We start from the raw sequence: 17019 nt of genomic DNA on the forward strand, positions 1-17019 counted from the left end.
AGCTTGGGGCAATAAAACTTTTCTGCGTACATAGCTTTTTAGGCCAATTTTAAATATGCAATCAGTTTTGTAGTAAGTTGTATACTTTTTGTTTTGTACAATGACAATGTGTAATATAGAGCTCTTTTTGGACACACTTCTTATACGACCTAATGTTCATGGTTATCAATCATTAATGGCTCTTATTGCTCCAAATTACCCATAGAATGCAAATAACAGTGAAGTGTGTATAGAACGTTTTAATCAATAAAAAAATTGTCATGTGAGACGTCTCAAAATGCTCAGCTACCATACTAAATGCTTACCTTAGGTTCACAATACCTATATGAGGTATATCAGCTTTTAAATGAGATAACTGCATTTATAACATGTTAAGGAAATTATGGAAATAATTTCATCCTGATCTGGTTTTGTCCTATTCTGACTTCATCTAAACTTGATGTCCAAACTCCATCAAGAGTACAGGAATTATGGCTATTTTGAGTATGTGGCTTTGGTGAACTCATGCAAAATGCAATGGCAAGCGGCCAGGTGACAATCTTTTACGGGACTTTAGATAATAAGCTCTTTAGTTTAAGATGGCCATCATGTGCTCTTTCAAGGCAATTTTTACCTACTTTGAGCTTACCTACAATCTTGATTTCTTTTGTCTTGACAGTAAAGAAACCAAGCTTAAGAAAGCAAGCAATAAAATATGCAATTATGAAACAAAAAACTGTGTAGTTTCTTCATTTAAGCTCTTTGTGAATAAACCCATTAATAATTGCTGAATAAATTTACGCTGAATAATTCTTATTCAAAACATTGCATGTGTAGAGACACAAATTACCATAACCGAAATTTGGAAATGGGTCGAGTTAGAAACATAGCAAACAAATAATTAAAAATATACAGTCAAAGAGCTAATAGGGGGCAACAGAGATAATTAACATCACTTGTGCAGGGGTGCAACAGCCGAAATACAATTTGGAGCAAATTTTCGGAGCAGCAAAGTGTTACTTTTGGAGCACATGGAGCAGGTTATGGCGAAAAAACATGCATTTTTTCATATAAAATGCCAATTTTGAAGTATGATTAAAAAGGCTTCCATTTTTTCAAAAATTCATAAACCATTCAACATCACCTAAATCGTGCAGTGTGAACATGAGCACTGCTATTACAATGAAAGTAGTATTTAAAGCTACCCCACTGAGAATACAATGATAACGTCCGTATTGCATTTGTCCCGTCTGTCAAATCATTTGAGGCACTCTGCGAATTGAAATATGAATCTGCCAAGCTCACGACCATGAGATTCGAGAGATTTGTAAGACCGAGCAGTGCTGAAAAAAAAAAAAAAAAAACTGGTGCAAATTTTTTTCTTTCTTTGATGGAAGTGGAAATGTCACTCACTGCTCCAAATGATTGCCAGTAGCCTATTTAGACGTCAGTGATTATACTGGTACTCAGAATTATGCGGTGTACAAATGCCGTATGAACAAAATGAACAAAATGTGCAGTGCCGCAGGGCACTGGTGTGCTGCGGCAAAGGTGGCTTAAGCAGCAGCCTCTGCATGGGTTAGAACTAAAGTGAAAAAAATGTCAAATCACTATATCCCCCCCCCCTTCCCTTTTACTGGTTCCCATCCTTTTTTTTTTTCACGACAGTGTTAGGTGCAGCTTTGGCTGACGTGCAAGGCGCGTTCGACCAGGTAAAGTAACAACGGCGTGCGCCCGTTGGTCCGCGGACGATACCGGATATCTGTTGCCAAGAGCCAAGCAAGGACGATGCAACTTCAAGACCAAAAACAAAACATGATGTGTTTTTTGTGCCACTGCATATTAAATCAACATGGTTGCTGGCAACACCAGCATTTGCCGCTTGTCAAGCATAACCTTCCAGCTTTAGTTGCTAACAAGCCATAGCCGCTTTTTCAGGCTAGGAAATGTACATTTCTTGCGGAGCGTTGGTAGCTACAGGAATGCATTTTTGTCTTGATAGTTCGTTGTCGTGCCGATAGGTATCTGCTGCAATCAGTGGACCGATCAGAACTTAGCTTTGTTACTTTATCTGGTTGATTGCGAGAATTTTTAAGTTTATTCTAGGCACTATAGATAGGGTCTGTGCGCTTTGATTGATGGTGCAAACTGGAGGTGGCCATCGTGGTTTGCATTTTATTCTCGTCGAAATTAATGCACTTGAGAAAATTTTGAGGCTGACTGGGCATTTTGGTGCCCCATGATGCGATTTCAGCAAACTTTACGGTTTTCGCACAGCTGGCTGCAACAACAGAGAATAATATCAAATTGGCGCAATTGGTGCAGCTCTGCACCCGTGCTGGTGGGCTGTATATCGAACAAGTAAAAAATTGGTGCCAAAGCACCACTACATTAAGCTCTGAACAATTTCAGGAACTAGAGGTGCAACCTGGAACCTGCTCCCAAACTCGAAGCCACACCAAGTGAGCTGTAAGATTCTCAGGGTACAAGCAACATCGTAATAAGCCAAAGCATAACCAATTGATACTTCATCAATCTCAAATGCCTAATTAAAAAGACATACACATCCACTTTTTCTTCTCACGTTCAGTCTCTGCAGCAAGAGCTAGAAGAGTGATATTCTACTTTATAAATACTGATATAAAACATCAGTAACTAAAACTGCCAATTAGTAGTGCTTCATTACCCTCATTTACCATTTATAAAGAAGTGTGATCAAAAATGTTTCACCACATATATTCTAAAGTGACTCCCAAAGACAGTGCACGCTTTCTCCAATGCAACGATTACTCATGCACGATGGACAAAGCTTTCTTGCAGCGCACAAGAAACATGCAATGAAGTTAAATTGTTAAAACCATAACATGGCACAGACCGCACAAGTGTCAAGGCAGCTACACAGAGGCTCAAGTTAAAAAAATAGCGACCATGCAGCTAAACTTCGTTATCATGATAAGGCATATGTACAATGCACAATTCATTTAAGCTTTAGAGAAAAACAAATAAATGAGTGATGAGCAACTTATCAAGCCTGCATATCTTTAGTCATTTTTTCGTTGAGCTGGCTAATACACTGCTCCAACATATGAAGTGTCAGAAGCAGGCATTCCTCAATGGACCATTTGCAAAAATCTGCAAGACTGCTTTTCCTGCAAGATTGTTTTTCAACCAAAAAGTCTCGACACAAACTGCTTTTCTTGCTCATAGTGCTTTTGCCATTCCCAAAGCCAGTGAAGGCACGCGAACACCAAAATATGACTTCTGTCCCCATTAATTACTATGGAGTTGCCCCACTTTGTATAAACCCTCAGCCTTAACGTAGCGGATGAGGCACCTATTTTGTAATTAAGGGGAAAGAGGCAAATGCGTAATGAGCAAGAAATTCTTTATTACTTGAACGAGAAACCACATCATTTACTATAACCAAATAAAGTTTTTTAAATGTCATGCTGCATATTGCTTACAAAGGCTTCCTCTGGATGTCTTCTCTGCATTGCTTGTCAAACAAAGTCTACTAGAGAGTGAAAGAGGAAAACAAGGTGTGTGTGGCAACCATCCAACTTTTTATCATTGAATGACTTGTGAGCACTCAAAACCAAATTTGTTGTTGAAACTAGAAACGATACTTTCTGAATAAACGTTTCAACGCAGACATCATTCTGCCATTGACTCATACTTTAGCAAAGTGGAATGGTGCCTTTGTGAACAAAGTCTATGCTCTACGACATTGCACTGCACTTGATGCACACTTTACCAGCCACAGCAAACGAGAATATATTGAACAATATCTAGCATATTCAATGAATTACGACCTAATTTTGTAGTTATATGGCAGATGGCCATCTAATAAAGTAACAAAATTGAGGAAAGAAAATTCTTGTGTTAAGGATATTCGTTTAATGGGAAAAACCAAGCAAGTGCCATCATCTTTTTGTCGCTTTGCGAGGAGAACAAGGATGAAGCAAGGAGCACACATGGACAAGCACAACATAACTGGTTTATTTCTGAAAATACTTCTGTTAATGTAGCCAACATGACCTACGTGATCTTGTCAAAAACAAAATTACTCGCGCATACACCAATTCACACGATTACAGTTCCTCGGAGCAGCGTGTACACAGCAACAGACTACATCAAACGCACATCTATGAAACTAATATGTAGTGTTGGCTACTTGAGCACATGTACTATTTTCAAAAGTAAACCAGTTGTTAGATTGCACTTAGCCTTGTGTACTCCTTGCTTCATCCTTGTTTGTCTTGTGCTAATGATGAACTCTTTCCAACTTGGCCGACTATCAATCTTCCTAAAGTGTAGCCAGAAACATACTCATAATTGTGCATGCTCCGACCTCTCTTCAAATGCACCGCAAAAATTCACAAGTGTTTGGACCAAACAAATATAGCCCCAGACAAAGAGCAAATTGAAGCATAAATGTTGAAGTTTAAAAGTTCGGGAGGGAGCTGTGTTGCCTGATCTAACATCCAGAGAACTTTCTTGGCCACAAAGATGACAACAGAAGTTCGAATTATTTTTTTTACAGATTGGCTGCATTCTTCATATCTAATTAACACAATTTGCACAATTTAAACAAGAGGGGGATAGAAAAATTTTGACAAAGTAAGCTCGCCAAATTGTCTTTCATTGTATTTTGCAGTTGTATATTTGAGCTTTACCAAATAGATTGCACGAGCTCCCAACAGACAATCTAGTAATTGCATAAAAAGGCTTTTACAGGGAAAAACAATCGTGCTCACCCAAAATGCTTGCTGAAGTATTAGTCACGAAACAAGTACACATGAAACTCCATTAGCCTCAGCACGCATAACCGTTTTCGGAGATGCAATGCATTCTCCTATTCTTAATGAGAAATATACCTTTCATAAAGTAAGTATTCACTAATGAGACTATCATCCACAGTGTAATATATATAAGGGAAAAACCAAAAATATAGAACATGCTGGCAAAATTACCAGAGATATATGGCAAAAATATTATAATATTACTCAGCTTCGAAAGTCTTATACAGATGACTTTGCACAAAATGTCAATCAAATTTTTTGTTAGAACTAGAATTGATACTTTCAGAATAAACATTCAAACGCCACTCAGACACCATTCTGCAAATTTCTGAAGTATCCACCATGACCCCAAAAAATTTTTATCTTTAAAATATTTTAGAAATTCACTGTTTTCAATTCAGTAAGTCACCATGTTTTTTTTTTTCTTTTCGAGTACATTTTAGATGGCCACCAAAATGGCTGAGACGTTTGGTGTAGAATGACTATCATAATCAGAATTTATAAGCAAGATTCATAAGTAGGGTCAATAATTCACTCAGATTCTGTTGAGAAAATGCCACAAGTTGTATCTACTCAAAGAAGATATTCAAAGGCTTAAAAAAAATAATACTTTTTTATGCATGCCATCCAGAACACCCTAAGAAATGTTGCATGATCAACTACAACAATATCAGAACAGGGTACATAATCTGCAAGTGTGCAAGTTGATTTGGGATCCATAGTTTTGACCAAAGAGAAATGTCGTATCATGGAATCAAAGAACGCATGTGGGGCGGAAGCTTGAAGAATAAAGTTAGGGACCACACAATGTGCAAGATAACAAAAAATTAGAAGTATAGCACATCCGGAAGACAGCAGGATAGGTCAAGGAACAAGTAGGGATAGCAGATATTTTAGTTGACATTAAGCAATAGAAATGACTTCGGACTGGACATGTACTCGGCCAAACTGATAGTCAGTCAAGAAACAGATTGGGAAAAGCAGGCGAGGACGGCAGCGAGTTAGATGGAGTGACGAATTGAAGTAGTTTATAGGAATATAATGGCAGTTGCTTGGGCGTGAATGGGTAAATTGGAGATCATTGGTAGAGGCTTTCGTCCTGCAGTAGGTGCATAATAGGCCAATGAACAGATGACTGCTGTCAGCTGTGCTTCAGCATGATTTTCATAAAAACAAGTGTGCATAATGTTTTCCAGATTTTACTGTTGAAATTTTAGTGAACCTTATATACTTATATGACAATTACACTGTTGACTATTCCTTCTCACAGGTGATACTAGACAGATCAACTACGTGGACAACTTCAATATACCCTAAGCTATGAAATGAGTGCCTGCAGGCTAGAAGATTACTTTCAAAGAGCAAATCTTCCAGTATGCAGGCACTCGTTTAATAGCTTAGGATACTGAAGTCATGTGCATGGTTTATCTGTCTAGGCTTCCACCTGCAAAGAGGGAACAGCAAGCACTCATGCAAAATATGCAGCAGCCATGCAGACACATATATAGTAAGTTAATTTCAGGCACCAACACAAAGTGGGGTAGTACTGACAATTGAATCAATGGGAGGATCAATGAATATTAAAATGTAGATTATGCAAACAGCAGTCAATATAGAAGAGCCTTTAAAGAAGTAAAGGGCCGAGTGTTCAAATTCAGAAACGCAAATAAAGAAGTGTTTTCTAGTCAATTAGAAGATCTGCTTAATTTGTCTGCCTATTCCCTCTACATGATTAGACCTATTTACGTACGAGTTCAAATCATACTTCAAGGGATTAAACGCTCCGCGATGGCCGCTCTTAGCACTAACTGCGCATGCAGCGCGACTAACTAAATTTTCGCATAGCAATACCGTAGCAACACTCTCCTGGCGTTCCGCAGCTCAAAATAAGCGTACTGCTATCACATGATGGTAAAATAGAAAACCGCAAGCTATCGCTCCTAGCAGAAAAAGGTACGAGAAACTCACAGGCCTCTTGGGACTCAGGGAACCCACCGGTTCATGACAACGTCCACGATGAAATGCGAGACGTCGCGTGATTGAGTGCACGCGCTTCTTTTTCTTCCTCCTCATGACGAGGTTAGGTTTCGTTTTCAGCAGAAGGACAAATGCCACCGAATATCGAGACTGCGTCCCCTCGACCGAAATCACTACGATTATTTCGGTCGTGAAGTGCGGTGGTGGATATAGCCTCGATTGTTGGTGGCACTGGTCTTCCTGATCTGCAGAATAAAAAATAAAAAAACTAAGCTCGCTGTTGCGCCACATGAAATATATTTTGTTTTTCTCGAAGCGGTAACGACTTCGTTTCTGACCGCTACGTCTGTAGGCCATCAGAAAACGTTGGATGTGACGTCTAATCAATTGGGGAATGCATTGGGGCCCTAGAACAAAACGTTCGCGTCTTTGAAATATTGCATCTCTTCTTTTTTCTAACGCACGGCAAGGCACGGCGATGGCCATAAAAAAACACGAACACTTACTTAAATCAATTCCCGCTATCCGACTACAAGAAATGTCACGCGTAAACCAAGTAAGATCTTTTCACGGCATTTGGCAGCAGATGCCGACGACACTGGAGTAAGCAGACGACGTCAGTCCAACTTGTGTCCCACTTCACAAAAAGCATCTGTTTCCGACTGCTCCTCGATATCGTAAAATCAACAGCGCTGCATAAGCACATATTTAACGGGTTACTCGAAGCCCCAAAGCTACCACGACCGCTTGTCATGCGGACGTTTTGAGGCGACGCGCGCAGCCGGAGCGCACTGTTGCCGGTGTGCACGGCTGCTTAACACGCTTGGCGGAATAGCTTTCACCGACTAGCGTTGAGAAAGTCGAGAAATGTGGCAATCAAATTTTTGATTGGCGTTTTTTGTGTCTTCCCTCACAGTTAACATTAATCGGCAACGTTTCCCCTTATTCTCCCTACAAATCGAATGTCAGCTATTTTGCCTGTTGCTAGGGGGAAAATGTCATACGCGATTCCCTAACGAGTTTGGTCTTACACACAGGCCTCTCTGATGGGCGCTCATTTTCGTTCAGAGTGCACGCACTGTCTTTCCGAAAGTCTTCGCGAATGACGCAGAAAAGGCTACGCTCGAGCTCAAAACTTGGCGAGAGGACTGCTGGGGCGCGAGTCCCGTTACCAGAGGTAACGCAATGAAAAAAAAGTTTGACAGCAGGGCAACAGTAGAGCAACAGTGATTTGATAGTGCTAAATGAAATCTGCGATGAAAATGAAACTTCTTTCATCGTTGGTAATTCAGTGAACGTTTCTCGATTATGCTCTTGAGCGAAGGCTACTTGCGAGCATTCGAGTATCAAAAAAGAAAAAAAGCTTGAAACCTATAAAATTAAATGACGCTTTTTTTTTCTGCAGTCCATAAGTCACACGTCACACGGCCAAGCACCACAGGAAAAGTTGGGGTGTAACAAAATAGAAGGACTTTGGTATAAAAGCCGTGAAAGCAGAAAGTGGCTTGTAAACAAGTTTATTGGAATAATGAACAAATAACCCGGACGACAGTAGCATAAACGGCGCGTCGGAAAGAGGATCGGAGAGTGACAGCTGTGACGGCATGACTCGGTAGCATGATTGACACGCGACAAACAACAATCGACAAGAACAATGTCTAGCGAGATTTGGGCACACTGGAGTTTGGGCGAGTCTAGCAACACTTGCATACACCACGCAATGTTAATTCGCTGCTGACAAAATACAAAGTAAAAAAACAACAATTATCAAGGTATAAACATTGATTGACCTGCTAACAGGTAACTACATTTCAAACAGGCACAAATTCTAGCTTTACAAGATAAAGAAAATTTGGCAACGCTGCAAATTTATCAAACACCTAAAGTTGGGCAACATTGAAACATCAACTATGTTAAAACAATTATAAGTAATTAACAATAAAACACTTTTAGTAAAAATAAAAACATTATAAAAAATTTACACGTTACAACAATTTATTTTAAGTTTACACAAATATCTGGCCACAAAGTTTTTACGCAAAAGTCTGGCCACACCGTTATAAACTTTTTGTTTAGTTGCGCAGTCTGAGGTGCTGTGATCCGGTTACAGATGCGAAGCGTGTCAAGTACGCGCGGTAGCGCCACAAGCGAAGCTTTTCCATGCCCCAGATAAAGCTGCAGTTTTGCTGCCTAGCATTGTTATTCAAATTGTGTACGAACCAGATTAACAGGTAATAGAGTACAGTGCAATAAGCAGTCGCAATTGCTCATGACACGTAAACGCGAAAAGCTTTCCTGGTTTCGCTTTCAAGATGTCACATTTGTCTACGGTGTACTACGGCCCACATTTTTGCGAAGTATCTCGTCCGTTACTAAAACTTCACTGCATAGTTTTTTAGCGGTACCTAATTGCAGTTTTTTAAGGTACGCGGCCCTTTTCCTCAATGGCCTCTGTCGGCTTCGAATAAAGTGGGCCAAGCGGTGGATATATGAGTAAACATTAACGAGTCTAAATAAGGAAATACACTCGTCCATACCATACGCACGCCCGGTAACTTGCGTTTTGTTGTGTCTTTTCTCTCTGTGTTTTTCTAATTCAGGTATATGTAAAAGACGGGGACGTGGTGACACGACTGAATAACGTGTGGCCATCATAATGTCATCACTGCGAACAATCTGAAAACGTAGCTGCAAAATGACAAGATGCCAAGTACGATAACCCATGTACCATCCCACCTTCAACACATTTCCGAGAATAGACTGACCTAGAATACGAATAGAGGTGTGCGCCTGAAGTCGGCGCGCCGCCGCCGACATGTTTCGCTACGCCGCCGCTATGGTGGCTAGAATTGGGAGGTGACGCCAACGGGAGCTCGGAGCCGCTCCTTCGTTTCGAGCAGCGCGGCGGTGGCGCTGTCGACGGAATGGTGATGCTAGTTACGCGCGCGCGCCTTGAGCGCGCGGACCTTTCAAAGATGCTGTTGCTGAAGCATGATTCAGATAAATTGGCGATTCAGATAACTCACTGTGACGATGGCTGATAGAACGCCATTTCAAGCATTAAAAGAAATTGGCTGCCGCTGCAAGACTTCTGTGACGTTGAATCTGCGCAAATTAAAGCTTTCGTTCGCATATCCCTGCAGTGTTTTGGAGTGCAAGGCGACGGCGTTTTTTTAAAAAAAATATTACCAAAGTTCTGGGCGAGGAAAATAAAACAAATATTTATTGCACATCATATTATTAGGAAGATCTATTGCACATCATGGAATTCAGGGTAAAATAAAATAAAATGAAAAAATACGCACATTTACATACGCTCGGGAGTAGTTAAAAACATTGAAACATTGCACACAGACAGCGCATCGCTTGGCACTAAGTAATAAGAGGCATACAATCACTTTCCACTCGGCAAAAAAAAAAATCAATAGAGCTTAAAGTTACAATATCAAACTTAGAGCACGCGTCTAAGCTTCAGCAATTTCATTCTTTCCTGCTTAGCGTTTCGTTTGCTGTTCTGGGCTTTCACATGAAAGTGGAGCCTAGTAAGAACATAAAACTTGATAATTTTGTTTGTGAGGGACATACTGTGGTCAGGGCAGCCAACAAGTGTAAGCTTTCTTAACTGCAAGAAGGAAACCAAGTCCATGATGCTGTCAGGTTTGACTTCTGTAACACTGAAGCAGTGGGTAAAAGTGTTCTCGAGAGTGGTCACGAGTTCATTGAGCTTGACTGATGGGTACAGCAGGCCTCCTCGGTCAACAGCAGCCGTGAGGGATGCTGCAGCTGGAGATGGATCGTTCTCGCCTTGTAGGAGCTGCTGGCTGCACTCTGCACATTTGGTGCTTGCAACGCTTTTTCTTGCCACATATCCAGCCATGTAGAATATGAGTCTGGCATCGCTGCTTTGCACGACCATGTCTGCATGCTCGGTGCCGTGGCCGTATTCATTGAGCACTTCATGTGCTTCGGCAAGGTTTCCTACGTCAAGAAGCTCGTCTAATTTCCTCCGAGGAGTGAGGTCCTTTCCGTTGTCAGCTCCCAGCAGACTTCTCAGCAGTCCTGAGGACACATTGCTTCCTTTCGGTGGTTTTGCCAAATTCTGGAAGCTCAAAGTGTTGACCGAGATTAGGAACTGGGAGGCAGTCGGATGATCATTGCATCCAGACATTTGTCGGACGATTCCAAACAGCCTCTCCAGGGGGTCCTGACTCAAGCGGCATGTCATCATATAGCTGAAGTTCAACTTCATCGTCAGGTAGCGGAGAAGGTGTAGCGTGCTTGATAAGGTAACACGAAGCCCCTCGGCTGTACTGCGGCTTAGGAAACCTCCGGAGCCAGCAGCTGTTTCCCAATCGTCCAGGTAAGTCAAGAAGTTTTGAATGCACTTCTCGTGCATCCCTCCAGGCTTAAGTGCACCCGAACTGCACCTTGAAGTCATGGCCTCAATGAGCCTTCTCATTCTTTCCACAAAGCTGACTGTCGCCGCTGTGCTCCCATGCTTTTCTTCGATGGTTGCATTGTACAAGAAAAGGCCTCTGAGGACTTCATCACTGTAAAGCCGCACTGCATAATTTACCCTCATTTTCTCAAAGCCATTGGGATGCACAACCGATTTGCTAATATGAGGCATGGCTTTGAGAGTCGTGTCATGCTGTTCATCAAGCTTCCGGGCACAGTCAATAGGGTCAACACTGGCATGGCCTTCTGGCAGTTTCACGCCCGTTCGAACAAAGGTGTTCCTCACACATTTAAGATGGTGTGGGAAGTCCGAGATGAAGTGCAGAAAACGTTCTGGGTCTGTAGGGTGCTGCCTTCTACATACTGTGTTTTCTTTCCTGCCGTGTATGCCGAATGAGTGCCACATGCTTCTGTTCCACGCAGCTCCATCAGTGGTGATAAAGTCTACGTGCAGACCGGCGTTTTCGCTCATGACTACTGCTTCGAGGATTATTTTGCCTAACGTCTCGGACTTCACATTGCTGCGTGATGCGAACACACCAATAATCTGGTGCCACGTGCCTGTAAAAGGCACGAACAATACTACAAGGCCATGGTCACATGCTACGGAGCGCTCACTCTCTGGTGTGAACTTCCCAAGGTCCACAAAACCTTCGATGGTGCCATCGGTTCCCAAGCTCAAGTGTTCAGATAGCTTAATCTCATCAATTAACAGCCCACCATGGCGCTGGAACAAGTCCATAGATTTTGTTTTTTCCGCCACAGCAGCAAACACTTTTTCGCTCAGGCCGAATCCACTCCTGTAACGCTTGAGATATCGACGTAGTGATGTTCGAGAAGGCAACGCCATGATGTTGTTTTTGCGTATATGCTCATAGAGGCGTGGGCTTTTCATGGACATAATAAGGCACTCTAGAGCCCATTCACTTTCATACTTCATCCCTTTCGTGGATTTTCTTTTAGCCGCAGCAAAGCACGCCTTGACTTGTTGCTGCTGCTTAATGGGTAGGGCCTTCACCGCTTCTTCAAATGCTGTAGAATCATTCCGTGCATTCTTTTCTTTCATTTGTTTGATGAGTGATTTAGCCTGCAGGACACTCAGGCGACTCCTTTTCGCTTGCGCTGTTCGCAGCTTAAGCCTGTATGAAAGCTTTTGGGACTGGGCCACATTTTTGCCTTTTCTTCGCCTGTAGGACTCACGATTCAGAAGTAGTCTTCTGAGGTGCTTGCATTGTGGGCAGGCTTTTTCTGGCGTTGGAGCAACCCCACGGCAAGATGGGCTGAAGGTTCTGCCATCAAAAGTCTTCTCCTTGTACTTTAAATTCACTCCAAATTCACCAGTTTTACCAAACCCTCTGCATGGTATCATGGAGTCGACGTCGCGAAGCAACTCTTCTGCCATTTCGATGTCGGTAATGTCAAGGGTCTTTATTTTTGTGGCTTGCACAAAAGCTGTCGCTTGAAGTTTGTTTTCATCTGATGTCATTAGCACATACTTGTCAATAGTCAACTTGTCACCATCTAGTGCGCAAACTGTAAACACCGTGGCGTTGTCGGCTCCAGCAATTAGATGTCGAGCCCAGTAAGCGCTGGGAAGACCACACTTGCGGACGTCGGGAATTGCGGGCACATTCGGAACAGGTATTTGGTTACTGTCGCTTTCTGTGCTGTACGAGCCAGCTGTCTCCTCGCAAGCAGACGTGCTTGGTTCCTGACGCCGAATTTTCGATGGTAGGCCGCAAGTGGATGTTCTTGACGTCCTTTTCTTCGGCACTTTCTTTGAAAGATACGCAGGAACATTTGGGAATATGGTTGGCACCGCGTCAGATTTCAGCACCGGTTTCCCTCGGGGAATCTGAACAGTTTCGCCGTTTATCACATGCGTGTAAAACGCTCAATAAACTGCTCGTCGAAATGAAGCTCACATAGCGCCGACTTCACGTCCAACGACTTGTCGGCACGGGGTACGGCTCGTTGCCAGGCTTCGAAGAGGGCAGGGTCTTTGGGAACAGAGAAAAGAGAAGCACGCTGACCTTGCTCCCTCGATGACACATAGCCGCTCGTGCAGCCAGGAGCAAAGCAGTGGCGTTGCCTCGCTTTCGTAGTGCTGGAGTTCATCCTAAGGTCGGCACTCACACTGTCATGTCAGCAACTAAATACATTTTGCCATAAGCGAGACATCAACGCGGAAAACTGCACACACCCAGACACGCTTCCAGAGGCGAACCAGCGAACCCAGCGGCGAGTCGACGAGAGAGCGCGGAGCGCGCGCTTCGCCCGCATCACTATGCCGACAGGAGCGCCGTGGTGGCCGTCGCGGCGGCGCTTGAAAACGAGGATCGCGCGCGCTCGGCGAATATGCGGGCACTGGCGTCACCTCCCAATTCTAGCCACCATACCGCCGCTGCCGACGCTAGCAGATCGGCGCACCGCCGCCACCAGGAGGTGTTCTCTCGGCGCGTTATTTAAATAGGATTTTTTCAGCTAACCTGCGTTTATTTTCATCATCTGTCACCAGTCTGGCCTTAATTCTGTCCACTTCACAAACGCATCAAAATTAGTTCACCTGACATTTCAAGTTAAATCAGTGGACTATAAAAAACAAAACTTGTTGAGTGCTCTTAAAAATGTTGGAATAGATTTAAACGTGGATTTTAAGATACTTTTGAGTTCATTGTACATCAGCGAATGCCGGTCAGTGACAGCGCCAATGGTGGTGTTTGGCGAGGACTGTCGACACATTCTAGCTGACGAGAATATGCAATAGATGAGGCGGGCTTTGAACAATGATGAAAGGTGTGGAAAGTCGGTACTGGAATATTCATAATTAGGACTGTGCAAGTGAATCGAAGAGCAACGGCAGTTCAAATGCGAAGGGTGGGGGCCAGAACTGGGGACGGGCAGGGTAGAAGCGCGATGTGTATGGAAGGTATTGTTATAACTGAGGAAGAGCTAGCTGTTTAGGACATATTTACAAAAAAAAAAAAACAGTCAAGAAGCTGGACCACACGCACGGCTTTAATAAACAAAGAAAGGTAAAATTACAATTTTTATATGAAATACTCTATTAAACTGAAACGAACCCCATTGTATCGGCAGGTTGAGCAAGATCAATTATATTGGACGAAACGGTGATCACCATAAATTAGGTTGGGTGAACTGTGAAGTAACGCACAGAAGATGAATGGGGATAAAACACTGAAGCGTGAGCTTGTATTTTCAACGTACTTTGTCTTGCTCACCGTGCGATGCTCCACGCCGCACTATCAAGCCTAGTAATCTGCGTTATGCTTCACCAGTTTTCATCCCGGACTTAATTCAACTAACTATAGATGCAGATTTGTCACAACCGTGTTTCAAAAAGGACACCACATATGAAGCTTGCTCGGCGAGTTGATTAATTATATTTTTAAAAGAACAAACTAACGAGCTCAACCTGACGACAGGACATCGAGCGAAATCTTTATGGCGGAAGGTGCACAAACCCATGTACCAGAAACGCATTCATGAAAAATAGGCTGATGCGTTCCACAGCTGCACACCTAACATTACAAAGGCAAGAAGCGTGTCAAAACGGTACACACAGCTCACTGCCATGATCAACGCCACGTGCAACCGCTATCTAGCAACGTGAACTCCTTATCTTGCTGTAAGGCCAACTCAAGTATCACTTATACATGCGTTGCACTTGGCCCTTTTTGTTTTTAAGGCTTGAAAATCTTCTCGTTCAATTTATTTGTTTCTTTGCCAATTACACATATATAATGGAGACTCAGAAAGAAGCGAAGAGTTCATTTTTGTGCCTGCACAGTTTACACACTGCTTATATTGGTGTCACTAGACCTCGAACCTCTGATCTCTGTAGACACGGCCGCATGGCAAAGGAATTTCTTTGAAATCTTTTAATGTCATTGGCAAAGGAAAAATTAAGAGTGAACGCGAAACTCGTGAAGCGTTTGAAATAAAAACAGAGTGAAGTTTCATGTGTGAGTGATCCCCCAGCTTTACTCACAGATAAAGAACTCGCGGTATAGATAGCGGGTATACTAGCATTGATATTTCGGTGTTCCGTGGAAATCGACTGCTTGATACCACCTTGAAACATTTGTTGGAAAAAAAATATGGTTAATTGTGCGAGCTGTGGTTTATATAGCATTTTTAATCATGCTCTTCTGGTTCATTTTTGTACGCCTTTCTTTATAACACTTAGCTTTAGATCCAGCACTTGTCTTTCCTGGTTACTACGCTGCATTCGTGTTTTTCGTTGGTTTTTTCTAACGTAGATCGGTAAAGATCATCTCTATTTCTGTCATGAGGGCATAGCAACCACCCTTCTATTCTTCCCCATTCTCCAATATATCACCATCGTAAACGCACACAAAAGGTTTTCATCAACGCGTGCGTAAACGAGAGATGTGTTCCGATCATAAGTCGGTAAATTCACTGATGAGCCTTCCAGAGAAATTGAAAGACTCAGGTTAAGGCGTGAGTCAAAGTGATTGATTCCAGCTGAGTTATACATAGGCAAGCTTCAGTCCGAGTGAGCCCGGCTGAGTTTTGCCACGGTGAGTCTGAGTTCGAGTGAGTTCCTTGTTCGATTCAGCAAAATTTTGGTTAGTCTGGGTCCTTGTGAGTCCTATGCGAAAAAAAAAAACTTATTTAATGAGGGCGTTTTTTTTATTTTGCTGACCTATGGTTACAAATTTTTATAGTCTCATTTTATGGCATGCTTTGTGATCGCGTAGGTGCCAGCTTGTGAAGCCACAGAATCGATTTTCCAAATGGCAAATCTGTATGATTCCCCACATCCTTGGAACTCGTTCCAGTGAAGATTCTTCATAAAAACCACTTGCTAATACCTTCGAATAAAAGTGATAACCTTAACACAAAGGCACGCAATGAAATGGCGACATAAAATGCACCACCGAGATGAGACATCAACATTAAAATGCTAACATGACTAAGAAGCTAAGGTATAATACCTACTTCCAAGGTTCAAAGCTATTTGTAAATTTGTTTGCAGTGTATTTGGTCACGGAGCTAATGCCGTTCACGTCGACTTGATTTCATATTTTGAAGTTAGAATTTCCAATCGAACGTTAGGGGCTTACCCTAAAAACCCGTAATTATTTAGTGATATAATGGTAATTTTATGCATCGCACTGGCCTGAATTTTGATGCTAATAGGTAATGCCTTTATGAAGTACACCATTCGAAGACTATGCCAAAGTATAGTGAGTAATTTATGCTCTTGCATGCTAGAAACCTCGTATGATCTTTTCTCAGAGAACGCATATCGGAATATTGAGAGGAACAAGTGAGTAATAAATCCGTAACTTCATTATTCTGTATCTAGCTAACTCAAGTTTCTTCAAAAAAAATGAACGTGGATTTAAAAGTGCGTGGAAGTGGGTTGTGCAGCATGTTCTGGCACATATGCAACTCGCGGGAATTTTATTACGCAATATCGTGATTTAAATTGAGTTTAATCTACAATCATGTATGAAACCAAAGGAGAATGACCACTGCATTTCACCTTCATAAATTATGCGAGTTCCAAGGCGACAGAGCAGCACGATTTGCGAGCATCAAGCGCCCCTTCGCTCTCTCCTGCATTGAAATGCTTGTCTTGAGACGACGCTTCCATTTTTGCATGAATAAATGTGGCGATTGGAAAATTATGGAGCGCAACAGAAGTATTCACAAGAATGAGAAAGACAGGATGGGCGCCTGTGAATGCCCCTTCGATGTATTGCTCGGCGCTAAAGAAGTTTCCAATAGCAATGCACCATCTCGACGGATT

General features: G+C 42.4%; 1 protein-coding gene across 3 annotated transcripts in view; it reads right to left on the minus strand.

The window, feature by feature from the left end:
- The window catches only part of LOC142776331 (CCR4-NOT transcription complex subunit 7-like), a 35774-nt gene extending 28257 nt beyond the window's left edge, over positions 1-7517 (minus strand). Inside the window, exons 1-2 of one of the 3 annotated variants that reach the window (XM_075879831.1) lie at positions 6750-6975; positions 3444-3493 (exon numbers count right to left, since the gene is read on the minus strand). The gene's annotated coding sequence lies outside the window, so the exon portion shown is untranslated. Of the gene's footprint in view, positions 1-3443; positions 3494-6749; positions 6976-7264 lie in introns of those variants that run through there. The other 2 variants (XM_075879832.1, XM_075879833.1) reach the window with 2 other exon arrangements.
- Positions 7518-17019: the final 9502 nt, after the last annotated feature.

The sequence above is a fragment of the Rhipicephalus microplus genome, chromosome X, assembly GCF_043290135.1.
Source record: "Rhipicephalus microplus isolate Deutch F79 chromosome X, USDA_Rmic, whole genome shotgun sequence".
NCBI lineage: Eukaryota > Metazoa > Arthropoda > Arachnida > Ixodida > Ixodidae > Rhipicephalus > Rhipicephalus microplus.